The following is a 12,189-nucleotide window of genomic DNA, read 5'->3' as shown; positions in this document are numbered from 1 at the left end:
CCACATGCCATATTTGATGCTATCCTCATTCTTTGAGGTCACCCACCGAACTAACAGACAGATTAACTATATTAATTTCCCTGTCACGTATGCAGTGCAGGTGTACCTCACACCAAAAATGTGTATATGTCACCCACTGATCTAACAGACGGATTAACTACATTCATTTCCCTGTCACGGTTGCAGACTTTCAATGGTGTTCATGACGGATCCGTCATGGCTATAGAAGACATAATACAACCAGATCCGTTCATGACGGATGCATGCGGTTGTATTATGGTAACAAGAGCGTTTTTGCAGATCCATGACGGATCCGCAAAAAACGCTAATGTGAAAGTAGCCTTAGTCTTACCAAGCCAAAAACTCTCTACCAATGATCTTAGTGGAGTTTTAGATCTTCCTTTTACTCCTTTCCTTTTATTTAGTTTTTCCTTTTCTTATTTGATTGTTCATTCATAAACATTAGATAGTTCCATTCTATTCTCCTCATGGGACTCTCGCCATACACAATAATCCATTTGGATATGTAATTTTATATCTGAGGAAGATTGATTGTAATATTGATAATGTACCTCTTGTTGTCACTCCAATATGTTTTTGGATACTTGATCTCATGTGTCAAAGATAAGCATATACTTTTCCTTCTTTACCTGCACTGACCAGCAGGCTATGTTTATAGATGAGCGAACCAAAGCTGACGAAGTGGAATTCAATCAAAATTTCAGGAATTATTCGATTCACACCGAATCTGAATTTCCTCACGCTTCGTAATAACGAATCACATTTTTTCCTATGACTGCTGCACATGTTAGTACATGGAGCAAGGAACTTTGGGAACAAGGGATCACCCACAATGCCATGCATGCAGCCAATCAGCAGCCAGCCCTGTGATGTCATAGCCGTATAAATAGCCTCAGTCATCTTGGATTCCGCCATTTTCCAGTGTACTTGGTGCATGGAGAGACGTTAGCAGGCGCTAGGGACAGTGCTAGGAAAGATTCAAAACTTCATTAGAGCATTAGGGAAAGTGTAGGGAAAGGATAGGGAGGAATTATTCCACGGTATTGAAGCAGAACAGGGTTCAATAGGGGAGTATACAGCTTGGGTAATAGGAGCAATCCTATTACACCTTGCTGCACTGACTGCGGATCCAAATTGCCATTATACTGATGTTCATTTCAGGTTTGCAATACCTCTGCAAAGTCCAGCAAATATTGTTATTGAAGTCTTATTAGCCCTTGTGCAGTGCAGTTATACATATGTTCTAAAGCCTTTTTTTCTTCTTCTGTGTATTAGTGGGGGGGGGGGAGGGGGGAAGGGGCTTATTAGCCATTGTGTGTTGAAGTGAGAAAATTAGAGTCCTTTTTGGCGTGTATTAGTGGCAAAAAAATATATATTTGTCATTCACGGCCGCAGTTATATGTTCTAAACCCTTTTTTTGGCGTGTATTAGTGGGGAAAAAGAAAAAGGGCTTGTTAGCCGTTGTGTGGTGAAGTGAGAAAATTAAAGCCATTTTTGGCGTGTATTAGTGGCAAAAAAAACTTTATTTGCCGTTCACAGCCGCAGTTATATGTTCTAAAGCATTTTTTTGGCGTGTATTAGTGGGGAAAAAGAAAAAGGGCTTATTAGCCGTTGTGTGGTGGAGTGGGAAAATTACAGCCCTTTTTGATGTGAATTAGTGGCAAAAAAAAAACTTGATTCGCCATTCACGGCTGCAGTTATATGTTCTAAAGCCTTTTTTTCGTGTATTAGTGGGGGAAAAAGGGACTTTTTAGCTGTTGTGTGGTGAAGTGAGAAAACTAAACCCATTTTGTCATGTATTAGTGGCAAAAAAGAAAAAAAAATTGCCGTTCATGGCCGTAGTTATATGTTCTAAAGCCTTTTTTGAGTGTGTATTAGTGGGAAAAAAGAAAAAGGGCTTATTAGCCATTGTGTGGTGAAGTGAAAAATTTAAAGCCCTTTTTGGTGTGTATTAGTGGAAAAAAAACTTTATTTGCCGTTCATGGCCGCAGTTATATGTTCTAAAGCTTTTTTTTTGCGTGTATTAGTGGGGAAAAATGTGCTGATTAGCCGTTGTGTGGTGAAGTGAGAAAATTATAACCCTTTTTGGCATGTATTAATTTCCTTTTTATTTACTTATTTACCAAAACTATGTCAGACAGAGAAGTCACAGGCCCTGCAGAGGGGAGGGGCACAGACCTAAATGTTTCTGGCGTAGGCACAGGTCATAGCAGAGTAAGGGGGCGTGGCAGCAGGAGTTACTTCGAGAGTTCTGAGCTCCCAGTGTCAGCTAGAAGTCGTGTCTTGACCAGCAACCCAGAAGTTCTTGAATGGTTTACTGCCTCTGTCCTTTTCTGTTACCTCAGCCAGAGAAGTACTATATGCTGTGGGCTCAGCTCCACTATACAGCAAGGACAAGCTACTAGAATACAGTCAGCAGCTATTGCCCAGCCAAGATCCGGAGGAGACATCCGCCGCTTCTTTCCATAAGCGGGCAAGTAGTGATGAGGAGAGTGGCGTGGGAGCTGGTGTTGCGAGCAATCAGGCTCCTGGCTCAGAGACGGTTGAGGAGGACATCACTGATGTGCAGACACTACTCAATGATGATGTAGCCGATTGCAATTGGGAGCTGGGTGACAAAGGGGCTTCATCATCATCACGAGAAGAGGGTGGCAGCTTGTGCATGAGGCAGAGGTGAAGCCAGCAAGTCGGTAGGGTAGCTGTGAGTCAGCAGGGATGGCAGCAGTAAGAGGTCGGGAGCCAAACGTGCCCGGTGTAGACCACCGGCCCAGAAAGTATTGGTGCAGTGGTTCACAAAGGCAGTGGCGGGAGCAGTCAGTCAGTGCAGAGTGTTAGTTGTAAAATCATCTACTCGGCGGTGTTGCAGTTTTTTGTTAAGCCACCGGGGGATTGTTGAATCTGTGAACAGAAGGTGAAGCGTGGCCTGGGTGCCAATGTTGACACCAAACTCTGCGTCACCATATGCAGCGTCACCATGAAGTGGCCTGGGAGATCCGTGGCTCCAATGTGGTTATCCAGCCTTCTGCATCAACCGTTGCATCACCCAGTGGCATGCACCCAGGCAGTCAAGGTTCGGCCGAACCCCATTGAAGTCAATGAGGACCAAGTCAACTTTTGGCCACTAAAATGGCTCTAAAATATCCCTGGAAAGAGCTAGAGGGCTGCAAAATGTGCTTAAGAGTGTGGCAAATGCTCTGCAAACAAATGTGGATAGGGAAATGAATAAAAAACATAAAAGACCTTAAAAAAAAAATAATTAGGAATGATGTAGGAGGAAGTGGTTGAGGAGGCGGTGAATGGATGGATGTGGCGGTGTAGGCTCACGTGGCAGTCTTGGGTGAAAGCAGCAGCGAAGGAGGAATAGGTAGCCAACACAGATGTGTGTTATTTTGCATTTTTACATAGGGGTATCACCCAAAATATTGGGACATATAAAAAAAAATAAAAGGAATAAGTGCACTTAAGTACAGGGATGGACGGTTGAGGCTGTTAGAACTGTCTATTCACAAGGTACAAACAAATCTTGTGGGATCCAGGCCTGGTTCATTTTAATGAACGTGAGTTTGTCCACGTTGGCTGTGGACAGACAGATGCGTCTGTCTGTAATGACGCCTCCTGCCGTGCTAAATACACGTTCAGAGAGTACACTGGCTGCAGGGCAGGCCAGCACCTCCAAGGCATACAGGGCAAGCTCTGGCCATAGGGACAATTTGGAGACCCAGAAGTTGAAGGGGGCAGAACCATCAGTCAGTACGTGTAGGTGTGTGCACAGGTATTGTTCCACCATGTTGTTCAAATCCTGCCTCCTGCTAACACGCTCCATATCAGCAGTTGGGGCCGGTTGTTGCGGCGAGGTGACAAAGCTTTTCCACATGTCGGCCATGCTAACCCTGCTTTCTGAGGTGCTGGCGCTAACACAGCTGCATTGGCGACCTCTTCCTCCTCCCCTGCCTTTGCCTTGTGCTTCCACTTGTCCCCCGGCGTCAGTTGGGAATGCCCTCAGGAGCGCATCTACCAGCGTGCGCCTGTAGTCGTGCATCTTCCGATCAGGTTCCAGTAAGGGAATTAAGGACGGCACATTGTCAGTGGTCAGCCCAGTAGTCAGCACACGTTAAAATGTGGGCAACTGTGCTGTCGTTGCGCAGGCACTGCAGCATGTAGTCGCTCATGTGTGCCAGGCTGCCCAGAGGTAAGGACAAGCTGTCCGCTGTGGGAGGTGTATAGTCCGCGTCCTCCATATCCAGTGATGGGCCCGAGCTGCCTTGGGTGCCACCCCGCTGTGAACATGCTTCATCCGCATCCTCCTCCTCATCCTCCTTGTCCTCCAGTAGTGGGCCCTGGCTGGCCAAATTTGTACCTGGCCTCTGCTGTTGCAGAAAACCTTCCTCTGAGCCACTTCTAAAAGACTGGCCTGAAAGTGTTAGAAATTACCCCTCTTCCTCCTCCTCGTCCTGGGCCACATCCTCTTCCATCATCGCCCTAAGTGTTTTCTCAAGGAGACATAGAAGTAGTATTGTAACGCTGATAACAGCGTCATCGCCACTGGCCATGTTGGTGGAGTGCTCGAAACAGCACAACAGGGCACACAGGTCTCGCATGAAGGCCCAGTCATTGATGGTGAAGTGGTGCTGTTCCGCAGTGTGACTCACCCATGCGTGCTGCAGCTGAAACTCCACTATGGCCTGCTGCTGCTCTCACAGTCTGTCCAGCATGTGCAAGGTGGAGTTCCACCTGGTGGGCACGTCGCATATGAGGCGGTGAGCGGGAAGGCCGAAGTTACGCTGTAGAGCAGACAGCCGAGCAGCGGCAGAATGAGAACGCCGGAAGCGGACCGCACTTTATGCTGCAGCTCTGACATGTCGGGGTAGTTGTGAATGAATTTTTGCACCACCAAATTCAGCACATGCTCCAAGCAAGGGATGTGCGTCAAACCGGCTAGTCCCAGAGCTGCAACGAGATTTCGCTCCTTATCGCACACCACCAGGCCGGGCTTTAGGTTCACTGGCAGCAACCACTCGTCATACCCCGCCACAACTCCTGTGCGGTGTGGGGCCTGTCCCCCAAACACATCAGTTTCAGAACGGCCTGCTGATGTTTACCCCTGGCTGTGCTAAAGTTGGTGGTGAAGGTCTGTCGCTAACCGGATGAGGAGGTGGTAGAAGAGGAGGAGGAAGCCGAGTAGGAAGAAGAGGCAACAGGAGGCAAAGAATGATGCCCTGCCATCCTTGACGGCGGAAGGACGTGCACAAAACAGCTCTCCGCCTGGGGCCCACCCACCACTACATTTACCCAGTGTGCAGTAAGGGAGATATAGTGTCCCTGGCCGTGCTTACTGGTCCACATATCTGTGGTTAGGTGGACCTTGCCGCAGACGGCATTGTGCAGTGCACACTTAAATTTATCTGATACTTGGTTGTGCAGGGAGGGCACAGCTCTCCTGGAGAAGTAGTGGCGGCTGGGAACGACGTACTGTGGGACAGCAAGCGACATGAGCTGTTTGAAGCTGTCCGTCTGCACCAGCCTGAATGACAGCATTTCAAAGGCTAGTAGTTTAGAAATGCTGGCATTCAGGGCCGGGATCGAGGGTGGCTAGGTGGGAATTTATGCTTTCTCTCCAAGGTTTGTGAGATGGAGAGATGAGCGCTTCTGTGTGACATGGTGGAGATGCTTGGTGACGGAGGTGGTGGTGTTGGTGGCACATCCTCTGTTTGCTGGGCGGCAGGTGCCAACGTTCCTCCAGAGGCGGAGGAAGAGGCCGAGGCAGCAGAAGAGGGAGCAGGAGGGGCCTGAGCCCTTTCTTGGTTTTGAAGGTGCTTACTCCACTGCAGCCTGTGTCTCGCATGTAGATGCCTGGTCATGCAGGTTGTGCTAAGGTTCAGAACGTTAATGCCTCGCTTCAGGCTCTGATTGCACAGCGTGCAAACCACTCGGGTCTTGTCGTCATCACATTATGTGAAGAAGTGCCATGCCAGGGAACTCCTTGAAGCAGCCTTTGGTGTGCTCGGTCCCTGGTGGCGGTGGCCAGTAGCAGGCAAACTGTTTTGGCGACGGCTGCTCTGCTTTTGCCCCCTGCTCCCTCTTTTGCTACGCTGTTGGCTCGGTCTAACCGCTGCCTCTTCCTCCAAAGTCAGTGGCACGACCTTCATTCTATGTGGGGTCTAGGACCTCATCGCCCCCTGCATCATCTTCCATCCAGTCTTCCTCCCTGACCTCCTTTTCGGTCTGCACCCTGCAGAAAGCTGCAGCCGTTGGCACCTGTGTTTCGTCATCACCAGAGATGTGCTGAGGTGGTATTTCCATGTCCTCCTCAGGAAACATAAGTAGTTGTGCGTCAGTGCATTCTATGTCTTACACCCCTGGGAAGGGCTAGATGGATGCCCTTGGGAAACCCTGCCAGCAGAGTCTTCAAATAGCATAATAGACTGCTGCACGACTTGAAGCTCAGACAGGTTCCCCAATATGCACGGGGGTGATGTGACAGACTGATGGGCATGGGTTTCAGGCACCACTTGTGCGCTTTCTGCTGAAGACTGGGTGGGAGATAATGTGAACCTGCTGGATCCACTGTCGACCACCCAATCGACTAGCGCCTGTACTTGCTCAGGCCTTACCATCCTTAGAACTGCATTAGGCCCGACCAAATATCGCTGTAGATTCTGGCGGCTACTGGGACCTGAGGTAGTATGTTCAGTAGGATGTGTAGCTGTGGCAGAACGGCCACGTTCTCTCCCCGCACCAGAGGCTCCACCAACACCATGACCTTGACCGCGTCCCTTATTAGATGTTTCCCTCATAGTTAGCGTTCACCAAGAAAAGTAAAAAGTGGTTGAGTCAGTTAAAAATAATTATCCGCCAAAAAAAACTGATGTAGTGTAAGGCACAAATTATTATTTTTTAAACTCTATATGAAAGCGGTATTTGTGGCCTAAATTTCACAGTAATTTATGAACCTTTAATCCCAGATGTGCAGTATATCAGAGTTTTTTTTTTTACTCCAGTAAGAAAAAGCCATATTTGTGGCCTACATTTCACAGTAACTTATGCACCTATAATAACAGATGTGCAGTATATAAAACACAGTGTTTTTTCCACCCTGGTATGCGAAAGCCGTATTTCTGGACTAAAATGAACAGTCCCTTATGCACCTATAATCCTAGAAGTGCACTATATGAAACAGAGTTATTTTTTTCACTCAGTATGCCCCAGTTTGCCAAAGCCGTATTTCTGGCCTAAATGTAACACTCACTTATGCACCTACACTCACCTAAAGAATTATTAGGAACACCTGTTCTATTACTCATTAATGCGATTATCTAGTCAACCAATCACATGGCAGTTGCTTCAATGCATGTAGGGTTGTTGTCCTGGTCAAGACAATCTCCTGAACTCCAAACTGAATGTCAGAATGGGAAAGAAAGATGGGCTACAACAGCAGAAGACCCCACCGGGTACCACTCATCTCCACTACAAATAGGAAAAAGAGGATACAATTTGCACAAGCTCACCAAAATTGGACTGTTGAAGACTGGAAAAATGTTGCCTGGTCTGATGAGTCTTGATTTCTGTTGAGACATTCAAATGGTAGAGTCCGAATTTGCCGTAAACAGAATGAGAACATGAATCCATCATGCCTTGTTACCACTGTGCAGGCTGGTGGTTGTGGTGTAATGGTGTGGGGGATGTTTTCTGGGCACACTTTAGGCCCCTTAGTGCCAATTGGCCATTGTTTAAATGCCACGGGCTACCTAAGCATTGTTTATGACCATGTCCATCCCTTCATGACCACCATGTACCCATCCTCTAATGGCTACTTCCAGCAGGATTATGCACCATGTCACAAAGCTTGAATCATTTCAAATTGGTTTCTTGAACATGACAATGAGTTCACTGTACTAAAATGGCCCCCACAGTCACTAGATCTCAACCCAATAGAGCATCTTTGGGATGTGGTGGAATGGGAGCTTTGTGCCCTGGATGTGCATCCCTCAAATCTCCATCAACTGCAAGATGCTATCCTATCAATATGGGTCAACATTTCTAAAGAATGCTATCAGCACCTTGTTGAATCAATGCCACGTAGAATTAAGGCAGTTCTGAAGGCAAAAGGGGGTCCAACACCATATTAGTATGGTGTTCCTAATAATTCATTAGGTGAGTGTATAATCACAGATGTGCACTATATGAAACAGAGTTATTTTTTTCACCCAGTATGCCCCAGTATGTCAAAGCCATATTTCTGGCCTAAATGTAACACTCACTTATGCACCTATAATCACAGATGGGCACTATATAAAAAAAGGTTTTTTTCACCCCAGTGTCTCAAAGCAGTATTTCTGGACTTGCAGACATGCAGATATCCTGTGCTGGTGCACTATCGTTGCATAAAATGGCTGCCGATTATGTATTGACTAACTGAAGGAAAAAAAGTTTGCAGTAGTAGTTGGCTCAGGGCAGGCTTAAAACAATTGTGCACTGCACCCACAAAACACATTTGCTGTAGATCGCTGAGTAAAGAAGCAGTTCTTCATAGGATTCCTCTCTGATCTCTCCCTCACAGCAGCTGCAGCCTATCCCTACACTAATCCGAGCAGAGTGACGGGCAGCTCTATGTGACTCCAGCTTAAATAGAGGCTGGGTCACATGCTGCAGTTGGCCAATTACAGCCATGACAATAGTAGGCATGGCTGTGATGGCCTCTTGGGTCAACTAGTATGACGCTTGTTGATTGGCTGCTTTGCAGCCTTTCAAAAAGCGCAATAGAAATTGCCGAACACCAAACCCAAACTTTTACGTAAATGTTCGGGTTCGGGTCCGGGTGCCGAAAAACCTAAAGTTCAACTCTATCCACCAGCTCAGCAGAAGGAAGCTGTCTGTCCTTCCCATCATCTGCTAATCCTGATGCTCCTCCTCTTAGTCAGTCATTTCGTCAGCAATCGCTCACTCAGGCGATTGCCAAGAGACAACAGTATGCATGCTCTCCAATCCAACGGTACTGCAGTCCCTCCCTTTCCAAGTGGTGCACTCTGCACCTTTCTGAGAACTGATGGCTTGTGCCGAGCCGAGGTAGAGAATCCAAAGACGTAATTTCTTTGCCAAAAACGCAGTACCGGCCCTGCACACATATGTAGAACAGAAGGTGGGTCAGTCCTTGAGCCTGTCGGTGTCTGCTAAAGTGCACGGCAGCACCGACGTGTGACGCTGCAACTACGGTCAAGGACAATATACCGTAAGTCCTTTATGGCCCACTGGGTAAATGTGGTTCCTGCCCAGCCAAACCAGCAACTTGGCCAGGTGACGCCGCTTCCGCCTCCACGTTCCCATGCCGTTGGTCCTGCGACAATGTCCGCCTCTGCCTACTCATCCTCTACCTTGTCCTCAGCCTCCACTGCAGGGACAATTCACAGTGCCCCACCAGCATACCACATTTGAAGGGCACAGTGGTGTCACGCTGTTCTGCACCTAGTTTGCCTAGGCAAACTGAGTCACACAGGGGAGGAACTGCTCCGGGTCCTTCATCAAGAAATCGAATCCTGGCTTTCTCCGCGACAACTCAAAATCGGAACCATGGTGACCGACAATGGGAAGAACATGGTGTTGGCGCTGCATCAAGGAGGGCTGAGCCATGTGCCCTGCATGGCGCACGTGTTCAATCTGGTTGTCAAGTATTTCCTGAAGTCTTCCACCCATCTGAAAGACATCCTAAAAATGGCCAGGAAACTTTGCATGTACTTCAGCCACTCATACACCGCAAAGTACACCCTCCTTGAGCTGCAGCTGCAGAATCGCATCCCCAACATAGGCTGATATGCGACATTTCCACCCGTTTGAATTCCACCCTCCATATGTTGGACCGACTGTACGAACAGAGAAAGGCCATAAACGGTAGTGTTTCTTGATGATACCGGTGGACAGAGGTACTTCCCTGTGTAACGTCGATGTTAACCAGTGGCAGCTTATGACTGACACCTGCCGTTTGCTCGTGCCCTTTGAGGAGGCCACTATTTTTGTCAGTCGCCAGGACTACGGGATAAACAACGTCATTCCACTGATTCATATCCTGGAAAAGGTGCTGGTAAATCAGGCTGGTCAGGGGACTGAAGACGTGGCGCCTACATCTCACGGCCACATAAGCACTATGGGGGCTGAACTGGAGGAGGAGGACATTGGAGCACAAGCAATGTGTAGCGAAATGGGTGTTTTTTCTACACAGGTGACAGGAGAGGAGGAGCAGCCAGAGTAGCAAGAGGGAGATGAGGAAGACGAAGCAGATGACTCAGACACACCATGCAGTATGCAGTGGAGATGGAGGCAGGGATCCCCTCCGAGTCACTTGCGCTGTCACTTGCTTGCGTAGTGACAGCTGAATTGTCACCATTCGGCAGAAGGATAACTACTGACTTTCCATCATGTTAAACCCTCGCTACCGGTACAAAATAGGGGCCTTTTTTACACCCGCTGAGAGGGAGGACAAACTGAACTACTATAGAGACATCCTATGCAGTCAGTTGGCCGCTGCCTATATGCGCCATCGTCCATCCTCTCGCAGGGCCCTCTGCTCTCATGTTCCACTGCCATGGCCTCTGGGGGGGTGGGGGGGTGGCAGCAGCAGTACCAGCTCCACCAGCAGCAGCCTGAGTCTAGAGTCGCTGATGAGCAGCTTTTTTCACCTACATAGTGAAGAAACTACTTACCAGCAGCTAGACATAGAGCAGAACCTGAACCACCAGGTGGTGGCATACTTGGAGTGCACCCTGCCAGCCGTCATTGAAAATGCGCTGGACTATTAGGCAGACAAGCTGGATTTGTGGCCGCAACTGGCTGAGTTTGCCCTGGAAAAGCTGTCCTGCCCGGCCAGGAGTGTGACATCAGAGCAGGTGTTTAGTGCGGCGGGGCCATGGTTACCCCAAAATGAACTCACCTCTCCACCCAAAATGTGGAGAGAATGATCTCTGTCAAGATGCATCAGGCATGGATCAGCCAGGATTTCCACTAACCAATGCCTGATGCTTCAGATTAGATCATCCATGCTGCCTCACCCAAACCTTGACAAAAGAGACCGGTTTCTTCTGGCTGCCTGCCTCATCTACTCTTCTGATGCTGCCTCTCGCCTAATGCCACACATCTGATGCCCAGTGCTCCTTCTTACACCCACCATTGTCAGCGGGTACTGTTAGTGCCAGCCACCCCCCCACTATGTCACCGGGTCACTCTGTGGTCTCCTGATGCTGTTGCCACCTCCACACTATGTCACCTTGCCACTCTGTGGTCTCCTGATGCTGATGCTACCTCAAAACTATGTCATCTTGCCACTCTGTGGTCTCCTGATACTGCTGCTGCCACCTCCACACTCTGTCATTGTGCGACACTGTAGTCTCCTGATGCTGCTGCTACCTCCACATTATGTCACCTTGCCACTCAGTGGTCTCCTCATGCTGCAGCTGCCACCTCAACACTATGTCACCTTGCCACTCTGTGGTCTCCTGATGCTGCTGATACCTCCACACTATGTCATCTTGCCACTCTGTGGTCTCCTGATACTGCTGCCACCTCCACACTATGTCACCTTGCCACTGCGTGGTCTCCTGATGCTGCTGCTACCTCCAGACTATGTCACCTTGCCACTATCTGGTCTCCTGATGCTGCTGACACCTAGACACAATGTCACCTTGCCCCACTCTGGTCTCCTAATGCTGCTCCCACTTCAACACTATGTCACCTTGCCACTCTGTGGTCTCCTGATGCTGTTGCTGACACCTCCACACTATGTCATTGTGCCACTCTGTGGTCTCCTGTATGCTGCTTCTACCTCTACACTATGTCATCTTGTCACACTGTGGTCTCCTGATGCTGCTTCCACCTCCACACTATGTCATTGAACCACTCTGTGGACTTCTCATGCTGTTCCCACCCTCCCACTTCATGACTGGGCCACTATTTTGCCTTTTTGGCCTGGTTGACGTCATCATTTATTTGACCCTTCTTCTGATTTGTCAGAAGGAAGGAAAAATTAGACACACAACATATCATGTCTGTGTTGGGGCTGTAAGGCCTGTATGATCTCATCAGAACTGGCTTATGATTTGGTAGCCAAAAGCAGGAGTGGGCACAAAACACAGAAGACATGCAAATATTCCATTCACATGTCATCTCTGTTTTGGATCCACTCCT

This window comes from Bufo gargarizans, chromosome 3, assembly GCF_014858855.1.
Source record: "Bufo gargarizans isolate SCDJY-AF-19 chromosome 3, ASM1485885v1, whole genome shotgun sequence".
Lineage (NCBI taxonomy): Eukaryota > Metazoa > Chordata > Amphibia > Anura > Bufonidae > Bufo > Bufo gargarizans.
The sequence above is the reverse complement of the archived record's forward strand: the minus strand, read 5'-3'. Positions refer to the sequence as shown.